The following is a 17,243-nucleotide window of genomic DNA, read 5'->3' as shown; positions in this document are numbered from 1 at the left end:
AAAATTAAAGTATCCAACATTATCAAATATCTATACGTATATTATGAATACACTTTTACAAGTGTGCTAAAATCAAAATCGAGCTTCAATTATTCTAACAACGCGAACGTTATAGACATATCAAAATATTTGCACGTACTTACGTCGATTGGAATAGATTTGTTAAATCTTCATTAAAAAATAAAAATCTAAAGACTTTTATAAAAAAAAAAAAACTAGTCCTAACCATTTGATCGCAGCTTACGTATTATAATTTAAAGCCATATAATATGTAAGTATCGTACAGTATTTCATCATAGAATTTATAATCAAATTTAAAATACTCACGGGCAAACATCATGAGACGTACCATACAATGAATATTGTTTTCATAACAGCAGACACCTATCTGTTGTACCTACGTAGACAGACATTAATTAACTACATTACCTAATTATCTACGCGTAGAGATTAACGAGGGGTCTGCAATCTGTATTGACAAAATAGACACAGACACAGAGCATGGTGTTTCATTCGGAGTTTCGAATTAATTTGTCGGACAACAGACAGCAGACAAAGCTGATTTATTTAATTAATATAATATACCGAAAGGTAAATAATAAACTGAAATTTTATAGTTCAGTACCAACGGTAAAATTTTTACAGTAGGTACTGTCTTATGTCCATTTTTGTGTGTTCCGGTTGCAAAAGTATATTTATATTTATGTAGATATATATATTTATATGATTATAATAATAGTAATAACTGGCAGATAACGATCAACGATATTATTTTAATCACCTGTGGTGGTCTGTGAATACATCCCGGGAGAAATGCAGAATCGTGGCAGTCCCAACAGCAATCTGAAAGCATTATGAGATGAGACAATAAATAAATAAATACATTAATTAAATTATTATTATACAGAACGCGAAGAGCTTTTAGCGGTTGATCCGTAAAATTTGGCTTATAGACTACTCGTGTATTAGTTTAAATAACAATAAAGTACATATTATTTTAACGTTTTTACTAAGTACAACGAGCAAATCTACAAGCCAGCATATTGGCTCTTTGTTTTGGTTATCGGTAAGCATGTGCCCAAGGTATTTACATTGCTTGACCCTTTCTATATTTATACCATGAAGACTTATAGAGCAAATACATAATGCAAATGCAAATTAAGCATGCTTACCAATGCCCCTACATACATCAAACATACTTACATTTATTTACATTGTATTTTAGAGTGCCTCTCAAGTTTTTGCCACATGGCAGGTGCAGTTGAAGTCGGCAACATTAAAATATCATCAGTATAAATGAATAAGCTGCTTGGCTTCATGGAGGAGCTCGGGTGGTTTCAGTTTTAGTTGGTTTCCCCCACCTCCCTCTCTCACGCAAAATAGGCGCTTGTCGTCGAGTTGCGGAGAAATGTCCGTATTATTATTATTATAACTTATGAATTAGCTCCAACCATTGCTGAAATTATATAGTCGTTTATTAGCTTTTGTGTATTATAACGTATTCACATAGGTATATAGCAAAACTACGAAGAACATCTTTTCAGAGGAACATTAGACCAATTTAAACCGTGATTTTAGTATAAACTTGCCTAAATAATATGTTAAAAATAAAAGTTGATCACAGACTGGTTAATATTCACACGAATAAAAGCACAACAAAGATCTTTAACTATATATTTGTAAGTATCTTCCTAATACCATTAGTCAATATAACCTCAAATAACTGAACCCACTCAATATTTCACATAAATAATATTACCAGGATTATAAGAAACATGAACGTATTAGGAAAACAAATAAATTATAAGGCTCCTCTCATTGATAGTGAGCGGGCAGGAGGAAGAAGCATCAATCTAATGTAATGCTAAAGCCCACCGGTCCACTCTATAGTTTTTTACTCTTTCTGATTATTAGGCCACATTAAAATTTCAGACAGCGATGTTCAAAGTGTGAGAATTATGGTAATATTTTTTTGGGTTGGTTTTGCGATGAAATATTTTTTTGAGATAATAACAAATAATATAGAGTTCAGTAAATTGTTATATTTGATAAGGAAATATGATAATGTTCAATAGGCTCTCTCTCTCCCGCTGACTCCCATAAAACAACTTTTTAAGAATTCTTAGATAACAAATAAAAATTATTGATGTGAGCTGTGAAAATATAAATTCTGCATGCATTTTAATATTTTAAAAACCAATATGATTTATGTAGTAGGTTTTAGATGTATGTTTTTTGGGCATTCTGGGTGTAAACTGTACACTACAAAAAAATAATAATTATATATGGTAATACTAGGATGGCTACATAATATTGTAGGTATCGAAATACCAAAAATCAATTCCTGAAACATTCCTTCGTTACGTTAAAATAAATTCGTGTTTGTTCTAATACAGAAAAAAAACATACGTCTCAATTACAAAAGTTTGAGAAGCGCTGTGTATAAGAAGTGGTCTCCTTAAGATTTATTATATACAAGGAAGAAAGGGTCGACGTGTAGCGGGATGTATTAGAAAGTTGGCTTATCTTACCATTTTTTGTATTACGGTAAATCGGCTCTGGATATACCTTAAGAGATGGGAACTCATTAGATACATTAAAATTTGAATTATTTTATTTTTGTGAACATAGTAAAATATAATAAAAATTGCTTTCGAAAAGGATTTTTACATTACAATTGGACATAATATGACTTTATTTAATTTCTTTGATTTGTACATAATTTATTTTATTAAAAAGTTTAAGTTTACATTACGTTGCTGTATTTGTCTTTTTATTAGTTTCATATTACTTATTTCAGCGACTGCATGTTACTACAAATGTAAACCATGAAGTATATTGGTTGACCCCGCACAGGTTTTTCCTAGTGGGTTAACCAGGGATTTACAATTTATGATTTAGTAAAAAATTGTGAAAACAAAATAAATAAATTTGATTTGAAAATAAATTTGATTTGAATATTATGTATCTAAATATGCATACATTTCACTAAAATGTATGCAAATGGAATCCTAAAGCTTTGATTGTTGTGGTCAACCGATGCATAAGCCGTAAGCGGATTTATAGACTAACAATGTTTGGCTAATTATAACATGTTTGTTAGGTATTGTTGCAATAGGTAAGTACTTTAATTAATTTGTTTTTCAGCTCTATATGCTTCTGAACTTATGACATCATATAAGATTGATAATATATTAAGTTAATTTAAAAAGCTTTGTATAAATAATTCCCGATAACTCGGGATTTGTTTTTGAAGTATAAAACCAAACAATTTTTAATATATTGTTATAAATTGGAGTTTATCTGAATTTCTACACAATTTGGATGATTAACAAAAATTTATTTTAACTAATATTTATTTAACTCTTTGTCTATAACCTCAAGCTTTTTGGGATACTATGTAGCCCATTTGCCTCAACCGACATAATAATATTTCTATTTAACCTAATCAAAGGTGTCCCGTAATATCCAGCAGTACATTTTAGCAGTTATAAAAATACATAAATAGTTTTTTTATAGTAGGTAATAATAAAGATATGTAACCGTTCGAGTGATTCCTTTGTTTAGTGATTTTTTTATTGTCACAGACGTAGGTATATATTGTAATAGTTCACAATAATATCGATTTTATATAATTTAAATAGTCAGATAACAAATGAAAATAAATTCGATTATTAATAATCGGTTTTTTTGTACTGTCAATTTAAAATCATTTTGGTAGAAGGTAAATCGAGACAGAGAAGTCTAGGCAAGACAAGACAGTTTCAAGATCGTCAATAATAGGTTTCTTAACATTAATCATTAATATTAACTACGATTGAGGCTTTTTGGATACAACCATTAAGTATTTAATAAAAGGTCACTTTAATGATTTTTAAAGTTACTTTTTTTAAATTATGAACAATTTTACTTTACATTTATTATTATTTAGTATTATATTTTTTGGTTATAGTTTTTGTATTTACGTCTTAAACGTACAACTATAATCTGAAATAAACTTTGATGTTGAATATATCAAGAACTTTTGCAATAAATCTTTTAAGCAAGAAAATAAATAACAAAGCGTTAAAGAAATACAATATTTACCTGTTTAATTTGCCGATACTCCACCTGTTAAGAATCAAAATATTTATGTATTATTTATATTTGATTTTTATTAATGTCTTCTAACACATACCTAAGTTAACACTCAGTATGTTAACAATAATTTATACAAGTAGAAGACAAAGACGTTCTAATAATGTCCATTATAAATTAAATATGTATGTCTCTACATTGCACTGCACTAGGCCTCCATTTTGTGAACATTTAACACCAAACAATACAATATGTAATGTTAATTATTTATTTTTAATACATAATTTTATTTCATGTGAAATTATTAAGAATCTTTTTGATCTTCATGCACAGTTCATTAGCAAGTGAAAATTTTAATTATTTATTAAACAATAAAAATAAAAATCAATATACCGATTTTTGCATGTATAAGTATTTAACCACGTTATTTTTATTAATTAAAAACAAAACACATTACATGACTTGAAAAAATTTTGAACATAGAATTCCCGAGGAATCAATTGTGTCTCATGTTTTCTATGGCTTGGACTTCACAGGGTATTTATTTCTAAAATACCCTGGAAATCCAGAGCAATGGAACTGGTTCTGCATCCCTTTATATACCCTCCGAGAAGCGCACATTTACAAACGATCCTGTATGCATTGTACCACTACATACAGAAGGCATTACACAGTCGCAATGCATTCCTGCACATGGCGGGAATTCAAATTTTCCGAAATGTCAATGATTTTCTCTTTTACAACAAACTAAAAAGGATTTACCATCATTTTTATAAAGCAATATCATAAACATTGTATTAGAATAGACACAAGACGTTCGTTATACGTTTTTGTTTCAATAAAACGTTTATTTGAAATCCGCTCCCAAATCAGTTGAGCGCTTTATTAATTAGTATCTATATGTCTAAAATTTACTAAATAGTTTGAGCATATAATAATATTTCTTGTTTTAATGGACTATCTATAACATACAAATAATCTCGTTTTTGGTATCCTAAATATTAAAAGGTTCGTGTTATGATTTTTCCCAGGTAAAGAGCGGAATGCACATGCGCCATAGACTTGTAATAACACCATGCACTAGGTTCGATAGAGGTAATGCACGGGGTCCCAAAATAGACCCTAGACTTGCGCAGTAATAGAACTTTAGCTGAATCTGATTGATTTATGCAACAGAAGTCATTTAGATAGCCATCGGAACACGCGTGTGAATTAATTATTCCTTGATGGCTAATTCTCATACTTTCATCCTGCTAGACTTTTCGATTTAGTGACATGTGCGGTTATGTGTGGTGCAGTGTATAAGTAAGAACCTTGCGTATTTGACAAGTTTAGGTCTTTTCGGATTTAAAATTTTGGACATATGTGAACAGTGGTCATCCATGTTACGTTATTGATATATGTGTTGTGTTGTGTGCCTAAAGCTCGAGACGCCGGCCGGCCCTAACAACAACTTCTTTTTAATTACAAACAAAGCAACAAGTTGAGCGAGTGGCGCCCTCTTGAAGATTTCTAAGAATTGCAGTGGATAATATAATGTTGCAGTTTTTCAGCTTTAGTACTAATATAACAGATGGCGGTAACGTTTTTTTGGATTATGAAACGTTTGCAATGTCGTTAAGGCAGAAATTCGCATCCAGATTTCTATTCGACTTTTTCTTTCGCTTCACGTTCGTTGTAATCGTGGAAACCCACGACGGAGCGAAGTATACATATACATGTGAGCCGAGGATCGATCCGGAATCAATACTGAAACGCATCCTGTCTGAAAAGCCGAAGTCGGTCTGTTTTCGGTGGAGCTTCCTTTCTAAGTTCACAATTTATCGCTCAATGTAAGGAACTTGTTGCAAAAAAGGGAACCCATAGACAATTCATAAACGTGCGGGTAAAAAATCTATTTTAGTCGCCGAGCTATATCTAGGGTCGCACCTACTGCGCATGTCATAACTGTAAACAAAGAGACTTACATAGAACTGAAATATTCTACTCATAACGGCGCAGTGAAGCAAAGAACTGGTTAGTATTTATCACTTTCTCTGTCCCTATGTCCATATGTATGCTTAAATCTTTAAAACTACGTAACGGATTTTGCGTTTTTTTAAATAGATAGAGTGATTCAAGAGGAAGGTTTTAGTATATAATTTATTAGTTTTTAGACAAAGCGGGCGAAGCCGCGGGCGGAAAGCTAGTTGAAAATAAAACACAGTGCTAATATAACTTTTTTTAATGTCTGAATAATTAGATTATGTTCACTTATTATAAGAAATGTTAATATTGATCTTGATTTTGAAAACGTTGCTCAACATTGCTTGCGAAATTAGATTTTCTTGGAATTGAAATTGAAAATCGATAGCCGGGGTTCATGGCATTGCATGCGCAATGCAATGCGCGGGGAACATCGGATGATCTTTGACCTTTAAATAATATGTACGATAGGTAGTTGTAAACTAATTTAAAGAAATAAAGCAGTAATAAAAAAAAGTTAAAATAAAATAACAAAATACTAAACGCGTTAAATTCCTCATTCAGATAATATTTAGTGAGATTCATCTTAATTGAAGAAAAGCATTGTTGAACAACGTATGTATTTTTTAAATGTTTTGAAGTGTAATCAACTGATAAATGTATGAATTATTGCTTAGTTAAAAAAAAATATATATACCAGTCCAATTGATACCTTTTTTGAAGCCGGTTAAAAAGTAGATGGCGTTGTTGCGTGGCGTGGCGATGTTTGTGGAGTGTGATTGTACATATATTTTTGTCTGTTTTATATACAGGTTTATTATATCTGCTTCATAAAATTATTATGATGATGTTTTATAAAGATTTCTTTGTTGTAAAGAATAGGTGCGAGAATGAAATGAAAAAATGTTATGTTACGTATACAGAGTGTCCCACCATTGGTATACTAAGCGCGAAGGGACTTGTAGTTTTGCATACACTGATCACGTAAAAAATACTTAAACAACAAAATTACCAAAGTCAAAAAAAATTTCCTGAAAATCCATGTTTTCTTCTCTAGCTTCGCGCAGCTAGCATATTCCGCGTCCCTAATGTGAGAGCATTTTGTCTATGAAAACATAATCTTCAACGATAGCTCACGTGCTGGTGGCAAAGTTGGGCGGGTTGCTTGTTATGGGTTTACACATAGAGTTTTAAGAATTCATCTATTTGAATAAAAAAATGCGTCTGGAATTTTATAAGTAGATATTTTTACGTACTCAGCGTATGCAAAAATATAACCTCCTTTGATCTTAGTATACCAACATTGGGACACCCTGTATAGCTTTTGGATATTTTACTATATATAAAACTAGCGGTCCGCCCCGGCTTCGCCCGTGGTACATATTTATGTTTTCTCTACATAAGAATTATCCTGGTACTTCAAGGAATATAATAAAAAAAGAATTATCGAAATCGGTCCACCCGTTCTCGCTTACCAACACATTTTGCGATTCATTTTTATATTATAAGACTAGCGGTCCGCCCCGGCTTCTCCCGTGGTACATGTTTACGTTTTCTCTATATAAGAACCATCCTCGTACTTCAAGAAATATAATAAAAAAAGAATTATCGGTTCAGCCGTTCTCGAGTTATGCGCTTACCAACACATTTTGCGATTCATTTTTATATATAAGATTTTCTAGTATTTTTTTTAATCTACGGTAACAAACTTGTATGTACATCGACGAAAAAATGTGTAAAAATCCTATTTTTTGTATACATACAGAGGTACCATAAGGAATCGTAGGTGTAAAATCTATTCAGGTAACAAGCCACGCCCAGTTCCTGGATTTCTAGAACCTTCCCATGCTTTCTGCGCAGGTCTTTATTGACCTGTGGTCTGCAATGCGGCAATGTACATGCGCAGATGTTGCTAGCTCATGCAGCAAATGGCAGATGCGTTCTGCGTTTCACACGAGCAACATTTGCTCCCCGGTTTTTATCCGAATCTTCCTAATTAACCGATAACTACTTTATTAAGTATCTCAGTGTCTTAATAAATTTGTCCTGTTTCAACCAGCAATTGGAAAATCGGGCTACGTGTATCCATAAGAAGACGTCCGACCAGGTAAGGCTGAATTTTATTTGTTATATTATTTATATGTTATATAATTGATTGGTTTTATCGAAAATCATTATAATTAATATGTAAATTGTATATATAATTAGTGTAGTTTAATAAAATTCGTTTTATTATATAATATTGTATTGATTCTAGATTTTAGTGACCTTTCCACTGCGCATGTGCGAGCGTTTGGGCGAGGCTGTTTTACTGCGCAACCGCTTCAAGGAGGCAAAGGGATATTGAACATTGGGCGTCCAGGGCTCTTCCCTTGCTACTTCGACTAGCATCAGTAACTCGAGACTCCTCTGTGATATTCGCAGGGTACATATCTTACTACTTTTATGTGTTGTGATACCATTTCATTTAACCCGGTCTACGTTGTTACAATTCTGTTTGGATGCAATTCTGGTACATTTATACGAAATATGTTGTACTTTTTCTTTGTCTTTGTACTTTAACTTTTTTTTAAAGCAAGACAAACAGAATGTATACTTCGCTGACCTCTCCCTTTTTAACTGTAGTGTAATTAATTTATTTCATTTAATAATTAAGAACAATTTATTTGAATCAATAGTAGATACAAAATAAAAATCCAATTTATGTATGTATGATCAAACATGAGTTTTATTTTAGTTGAATTTTACAAGCTTAGAGATCAAGCAATTAATTTTATAGTTTAAGTAGATATATGTTTATTGTAATTTAATTTGAAAAAGAAAACATTTTTGATGGTGTTTTTCAAAAATGTTTAGGTAATTCAATACTTTCGACTTGTCACCTCATGGGCCAAAAACAAATAAGATACTCTCTATAACTTATAAACTAATAAATAATAACAAATAAATTGTTTCAAAGAAATATTTAAAACACCTAGTGATATAAATAAAAAATAAATCCAATAGTATATAATAGTGTATAGTATATAGTACTATTTAATAATAATTTGTTGAATATTTATAAAAGGAAAGGCCCCTGAAAATGAGTAGTTTCCCAGTGGTAAAAGTAGCTGCTACTTTTACCAATTATGCTTCTTTTTACCACGGGAAAACTATAGATTGTAGACTTGGAGAGATATAATATAGAAAACTATATCCAACTTCAATTAACATGCTTACTATAAAATTGCTCCGATGCAATATAGCATAAAGACAAACAAACATACCTACTTTTGCATTTATCCCTTTAGAATTGGGATTGTTAAGCAAAGAAATGCAATACCTAATATTCATAGGATCAATACATAAGAATGAGTAGTTACATTAGGTACACATCCAATTTAAAACATAAAAATTTAATCTATATGCACATTTCAAATTTTCAACAAAATTTAGTCTATATTTTAAATAATGGAATAAATCTTATAAGAAACAAAACTGGTCACTGGAGAAACATTAAACAAAACATTTTTGATGTTGTTATTCAGAATACATAGAAAAGTTTAAGAATAGACTGACAATTGTTATTCTTAATATCTATTGACAATTGTTATTCTTAATATTATAAATGTTTTTTTACATAACATTTAAAAAAGTTGAATATTTATCTTTATTTTTTTATTTAATGATTTATTCCATTCAATGTCAAAAATTTCTGAACCGTAAATGTTTGACAAATAATAATTAATTGACAATTGTAACACAATAATGATTCAGATCGTTTAAACAGTTCGATAGCCGTTAAAATATTTACAAGCACAAATAAAACGTATGTAACTCGAAACCGATGCCATATAGCCCTATCTATGGGACGTAAAATTTAATTTTATCTCATAATCCCGTTTGAAATATTATGTAATGTAATCTCTCGACAAATGATCTCCGTCAGGGCGATGGGCTCTAGGGCTAATTAATTGGAATAGTTGAAAAGATGGGAAGTCATAATTAAAAAAAAACGCTATTTATTTATCAAAACGAGCACATGTTGTCGGCTGTGTCAATACTATCAAGATAAATACATAATTAGTTATTTTAATGTTCATAATAATTTCTGGAATTAAAGTGACAGCAATAATTTACTGTTACTGTTCAAGTATAGTTTGGACGCTGTTAGTTAAAATTATATAGTTTTTGACTTGGAATGCTTTTGGTTTTATGTACTTTTACTTATTAAATATCTTTAATATCTAAATGTTTGATCAATAAAGATGAATGCTGTGAACTCTTCCCACTTCTTAAATATGCAACTACCCTCTTTTAACTCAAGGTTTAAACTTAACCACCCTTAACGTATCCTGCGCACACGCATATCTATCTATTACTACTCTATATTATAATATTATATTTATTATTTATTATTAAACACACAAAAAAGATTTATCATACCTTTTACGTAGTACCTATTCAGTCGTTATAATATATTATTATGGTTACTCAGTTTCCCGTGGTGAGTGCGTCCCGTCTGCGAGTCCCCTCATCTTTCAGCGAGTGAGAGGCCACCCCTGCTTCGTGCTACCGGGCATCGGATGCTATCAGGAAAAAGAAGACAGTTAAGGTAAGTGATACTTTTTTCAATTAGTCTAAATATTAATCGTACGTAACACAGTAATGTTATTGTAATGTTTTATACTTTAAATATTTGAGCTTTTTTTATTGCATACGGTACTTAATTATTTTTTTTTAAAAAGCTTGCAGCGAAATTTAGATTTCTTTATTTAGAGTCAGAGTCAGACATAGCGTAAATTTAAAATGCCTTTTCGGCGTAGCGAAATTTAACTTTTTTGTTTTCGATCTTTATACTCAGTTTTATTAAAAATCTTTCAAGTTGATTTAAAATTAATTATTTTATAGCAGCTGTAATCCGTTTCTTTGCGCGGTGTCAAAGCAAATTCCCATGGGAATGAGTTGTTTCACTGCGGTGAAAAGCAGCATTTTATTAATTCTTTAGCCATCTAACTTCAGACACAAGAATCATACCTTAAAATCATTCACATCTACACACTTTCGCATTTATAATAATTGTTAGAGTCGGGCCAATGAAATTCATGTATTACATATTATCTCAATGGTATTTTATTCAACATCTGTAAAACAATGCTTTTTCCTTCTATCAATTCAGAAGTATTTCATGATCTATTGGTAGATTTTTTAAAGCATAGATACATTTGTTGTTATTAAGTGTTATAATTTCGTTTAATAGGGATAATACTTGTTTGTGTTATTTGAGAGCCGGGGAAGGTTTATTCTGCTGTCATATACTAATCCTAATATTCCTAAGATTCAAACGAACTTCATATGTATATAAATTGTGCTCAATAAGTTTTCGTTAATTCGGTTTAGAGTATGGAAGCAGGCTGCAGGGTAAACCTGAATAATTAACTATTTAACATTATATAAGAGTACACTTGATGTAATTTTGTTTTTATAGTTAATTATGTGTTTAGAACAATTAATTTTTATCAATATATTTTGAATAAATTGCCATAGTTATTCCATTTGAATGTAGAAGTTATTAAAGAGCCATTTTTTTCTTAGAAGAAAATCCACCCAGAAGAAATTAGGCCATTAGGAAATTGCCGTGGGTCCTCTCTTTGAACGGATAAGTACAGATATTGGATATTTTAAGTGTAATGTGATATATCATTCATTTATTTCATTATCAGACTATTAATGTTCACGTTTGATAAACATACAAATATTATTTGATCGGTTTGAGGAATAACCCTCTTATATAACAGTTCTTTGAATAAAAAAAGCTTGTGGCACTCGGGGACTGCCGCGGTAAAGCTATTGCATAGCATGCCTTCAAGCCACACCTCCGTGTCCGTCGGAGTGGGGAGCGTGAGGTTTTTTCGTTACGGATTTTCTCGATTCGGTCCCCACGCTCAAGGCCCGCGATAGAAGCTATGCAATAGCTTAATAAAACGCTTTATTAAAATAAAACTATCCGAAAAAAAATGTTTTTTTTGTGTTTGATAGATTTTAATAGATTTGCATATAATAGAATATTAATACGCTGATAATGAAGTAAATCATATCGTTATTTGGTAATTTTATTGGACAATTGCCAATATAATTATCGGATAATGTAAAATAATATACACCTTACAAGCATCTCTAGCCCCATTGCCATTTTAATCCATTATAATGTAATACTAATAATATTTTGTTGAACTCAATTAACCTCTGATATAAACAATAATTAGATATGTGTATAAGTATCGTATTAGATATAAGAAAACTGCAATGCAAATGTATTTTTATCAACGCGATTGTATTATGCAAATGTATTCGTTTTACGGAATTTGTCGTTTTGAATAATATAATATTCAGTTTAAATTTCCTTGTTTCTAACGTTCACTTAATTGGTAAAACTCGATTGTAAATAAGTAAATATAATACAATTTATTCTATTGACATTAAATAATAATTTATTGCAATTAATGTGATATTTATTTGCGTATTTTCTAGTAAATTGATAATACATATTACGTTAACAATAACATAAGTTGACATGAAAAAATACTTATCGGATTTCGGATTATTATATGTATCAAATGTTTCTGTAAATAGCTTTTTAAAGTGATTTTTCATGCAAATATTTATTAGATTCTTGGTATTTAATTTTATGAACAACAACAATTACTTAAGCAGTAAGCACATAGTTTTGTATGTCGATTTTCAATCAACACGCACACAGGTGAAAGCAATGGTGTACTTATATAACTATATATAGGTATATAGAGCAATTGAATTTCATAAAAAATGTTAATTGTTAAGTTGTTACAAAACTTTTCAAGGAAATTTGTGAAGTTTTTAGAAACTAGATAGTGTCTCCTTTTTTACAATATGCATTGCATTTTTACTTCTAAAGATTTATTTTATTAATAGACTGTCTAATTAGGAGGTATGAGTATGTAGCTTTACCACTAAAAAGCTCTCCGCGTCGCTCTAAATTTAATAGTAAATAAGTATAACATAAGTATAAAATAAATTCAACCAATTTCAATTTAAACTAACTAAAAACTTCAAAACAAACCAAACAAAAAACACCCTACATAAAGCTAATTTTGCACTGCGGAAGTCATCTGAAACAATTTCGTTAATTTTACGAAACTTGCAGACGAATTTCTATCGCCTTGCGTAGAGAAACGCGTGCTACCAATGACCTTAGTTCAAGTCGAATGCCTTGTCACGGTTCAAGTAAACAGATAGCGAGTAAAGTCATCATTAACTCCTTGTTATGGCAATATTTTATATTAGTTCAAAACGAAACTTTCCGTTTTTAAAACAAGAGTGGATAATGTTTCAAAAAATTTAAAATAAATTTCAATTCGCTAGATGTTTATATAAATATCAAATAATGTAGTTAGACTTTTTGTGGTACAATACAATTGTACTTTTTTCATTATAAGTACTAAGTAGCCGCTTGCCCCGGCATCGTCCGGATGAGCCTTTGAAGCTAGTTTAAAAAAATTATAGTAAGGTGTTTTTAACCCTTTCATCCTTTACCAAAATTATGAAAAGAAAAATTAACCGAATTGGCCAAGCCCTGCACCAGTTTTGCGCTTTGCCACGCATTATATCTACATTTTTTTATCTTGATGTAATAAAACTTTTAAGAAGAAATTAGTACAAATAAATTAAAAGTAGTTACAGTTCTTCTGCACAGACCGCCAAACATTCAATAAACTTACATACTTCAATTCAGTAGATAGAGATCAATTCCTCATGGTACCCAAAAGGAATTTCTCTCCGTAGTTATTTACTATTTATATGTGGGTTTTTTGCACCAAAATTTTTCAAATTAATAAGAGCACATCCATTCATGCATTAAAGACTGGCGGTATTTCACGGAATATATAAATATCCTGCGGTATTCTGGAACGTTCCGTGGTGTGGATGAAGTTTTCTGGAAAGTATTTCACAGAATTTAAACATCCTTCAGTATTCTGGAATGTTCCCTGGGTGTATGAAGTTTTCTGTAAAGTATTTCACTGAATCTAAAACATCCTGTTGTATTCTGGAACGTTCCGTAGTGTGGATGAAGTTTTCTGGAAAGTATTTCACAGAATTTAAACATCCTGCGGTATTCTGGAACATTCCGTGGCGTGGATGAACTTTTATGTAAAGTATTTCACAGAACCTAACCTTCCTGCGGTATTCTGGAACATTCCGTGGCGTGGATGAACATTTATGTAAAGTATTTCACAGAATCTAACCATCCTGCGGTATTCTGGAACGTTCCGTGGCGTGGATGAACATTTATGTAAAGTATTTCACAGAATCTAACCATCCTGCGGTATTCTGGAACGTTCCGTGGTGTGGATGAAGTTTTCTGGAAAGTATTTCACAAAATTTAAACATCCTGCGGTATTCTGGAACGTTCAATGGCGTGGATGAAGCTTTTTGTGAAGTATTTCATGGAACCTAACATCCTGCGGTATTCTGGAATGTTCCATGGCGTGGATGTAGTTTTCTGTGAAGTATTTTACAGAATCTTAACATCCTGCGGTATTCTTGAATGTTCCATGGTGTGGATGTAGTTTTCTGTGAAGTAATTTACAGAATCTTAACATCCTACGGTATTCTGGAATGTTCCATGACGTGGATGTAATTTTCTGTGAAGTATTTTACAGAATATAAACATCCTCTTACATCCTGGAATGTTCCATGGCGTGGATGAAGCTTTCTGTGAAGTACTTCGAGGAACTTAACATTCTGCGGTATGCTGGAATGTTCCATGGCGTGGATGTAGTTTTCTGTGAACTATTTTACAGAATCTTAACATCCTGCGGTATTCTGGAACGTTCCATTGCGTGGGTGAAGTTTTTCTGTGAAATATTTCACGGAATCTAAACATCCTCTTGTGATCTGGAACGTTCCATGGCGTGGATGAAGCTTTCTGTGAAATATTTCATGGAATCTAACATCCTGCGGTATTCTGGAATGTTCCATGGCGTGGATGTAGTTTTCTGTGAAGAACTTAACAGAATCTTAACATCCTGCGGTATTTTGGAACGTTCTGGGTGATGTTTTTCTGTGAAGTATTTCACGGAATCTAAACATCCTCTTGTGTTGTGGAACGTTCCGTGGTATAAGTAAAGTTTTGCTGTGAAGTATTTCATGGAACCTAACATCCTGCGGTATTCTGGAACGTTCTCGGCGTAGATGAAGTTTTCTGTGAAGTTTTTCACGGAATCTAAGCATCCTCTTGTATTTTGGAATGTTCCACACTTTGTAAAATTTTGGAAAATTTTGCTGTGAAGTATTTCACGGAATTAAAATATCCTGCGGTATTCTGGAACGTTCCGTGTTATGTGAAGTTTTGCTGTGAAATATCGCAGTATAAAATGTTTTGATGGTCGTTTCAAATCCGATTTCGGTGTTATTTGTAGTTAATTTTAAATACACCATTACAAATTTTATCTCGCATTTGCTTTGCAATTTAAGCACTTTTTACAATTTTTAACATTTCTAGCGAAAGAGAAACATTTTTTATAAATTCATTACGCAAACTTTTAAAATTGTTTTTTTTTGCGAAGTTTTCATCTACTCTTGTTATTTGCAAAATATAATATATGACTAATAATAATTAGTCAACCAATAAGAGTCCTAAATGAATGTTTGAATTACCTGAATGAGAGTCTATGATTTTTTAATGATCATAAAAGAAAGCAAAACATTCTTAGGCCCTTATCTGATTTCTCAAACGTTAACTTTTGTGTCAAATTGCATATAGTAAAAATGCTACGTTATGTTTGAGACATCAATTTTAGTTGTTAAGTTTCTGGCGATGCTTTCTGCGAATATTATGATTATAATGGATTATTCCTAAAATTTCTTTACTTGTACCAATTTGATATGGCATGCTAAATATACGTGTTGCAGTGTACGATTCCTAAGTTACCGCATGACGAAGCTGTTCAAAATAAGGTGCAAGATCCGGACTTTTAAGAACCAATGCAATGGGGTAAATTTGAGATCTTGTAAGTCAAAAATATTAGACTTAAACGAATACACGTGTTATATGTTTGAGCGGGTTGTTTAATCGCAATGAACGTAATGTAATCAATTCTTTTCTATGCGTACAGATAAAATATATAAACATGTCGATGAAAAAGGAAGTCATGAAAGCCATCCAGAACATCCGTAAGTGTTTATGTGCATAAGCTGTTATCGCTTATTTATTATAAAATATTAATTCATAGTAGATAAAGTAAATCATCATCGTTTTAAACATTTTAGGGAAAAGAGTCACGTGGAAGATCAACCTTGCGAAGTACACACGCAGCAAATTCACGCGTAAAGGCAAAGCCGCCTCCAAATTGTTGCCAAAAAAGAAAGATACGCGTAAGCCTGAATCTTTTACAATTTCTATTTCAAATTTAAAAGATATACATTTATTACAAACATCTCAAATTTCCAGACAATTATACAAGGATGGACTAAGCTTTAAGTGACTGAAACAAGCGCACAAAACACAATAATATATATAAGCTTTAAATAAAACCCCATTTCTATCTCTATCTTTGGGTACTACTTTATCGATACGTTTCTTAAAAACTTCTTCTATACTTCATATACTTCATTGCGAAGCATTTTATCACAAAGAGTTGTGCATTCTTTGTTGAAACGACGAGAAACCAAAGCTGGGTGGCAAATAACGAAGACATAGATTGAAACAAGCACTCAATGTGGATGGTCTGTGTTTGGGTCTAATTACAGGTAATTTTAATATAACACCTATGTTGAGCTAGATGAGTATGGAGTAAGAAAAGTCACTAATTTTTGTTTTCTATTGCTACGCGCTACTTACGGATGTTAAAATTTGTGCAATATAAAAACTTACATAAAATCATCTTAATAATTGAAGATAATTTGTCGTGAATTTTTTAAAAAATGATTTCAGCTCAAAACAGTGTACACTTCCTGAAATCCTGTAACTATATTGTTAATGTTATTTTTGTTATTAAAACTTAGTGACGTTTCTTCGTGTATAAGAATGTATAATAAGAACTGCGAATGTTTAAAATAAAGTTATTATCTCTGTATTATTTGTGTATAAAGCGAAAGGCGATATAAATGCTATCAAAGTATTAACAAGAATCTAATCAGGCATTGCTTAGATATTCTTTTAGCTATAGGTTCACCGGCAGGCT

General features: G+C 31.4%; 1 long non-coding RNA gene across 1 annotated transcript; it reads left to right on the top strand.

Moving 5' to 3' along the window:
* The first annotated feature begins 7,824 nt into the window (after positions 1-7,824).
* Positions 7,825-17,005, top strand: LOC149910945 (uncharacterized). The gene is made up of 7 exons (XR_016456987.1): positions 7,825-8,149; positions 8,300-8,467; positions 10,520-10,636; positions 15,973-16,054; positions 16,176-16,233; positions 16,330-16,434; positions 16,511-17,005. It is a non-coding gene; the product is annotated as an uncharacterized LOC149910945 (long non-coding RNA).
* The last annotated feature ends 238 nt before the right edge of the window (positions 17,006-17,243 follow it).

This window comes from Colias eurytheme, chromosome 1 (genome assembly GCF_061535395.1).
Source record: "Colias eurytheme isolate Ceu_HAF_F1 chromosome 1, ilColEury1 Martin Lab GWU primary, whole genome shotgun sequence".
Lineage (NCBI taxonomy): Eukaryota > Metazoa > Arthropoda > Insecta > Lepidoptera > Pieridae > Colias > Colias eurytheme.
Note: the sequence above shows the minus strand (reverse complement) of the source record. Positions and strands in the feature narration are given on the sequence as shown.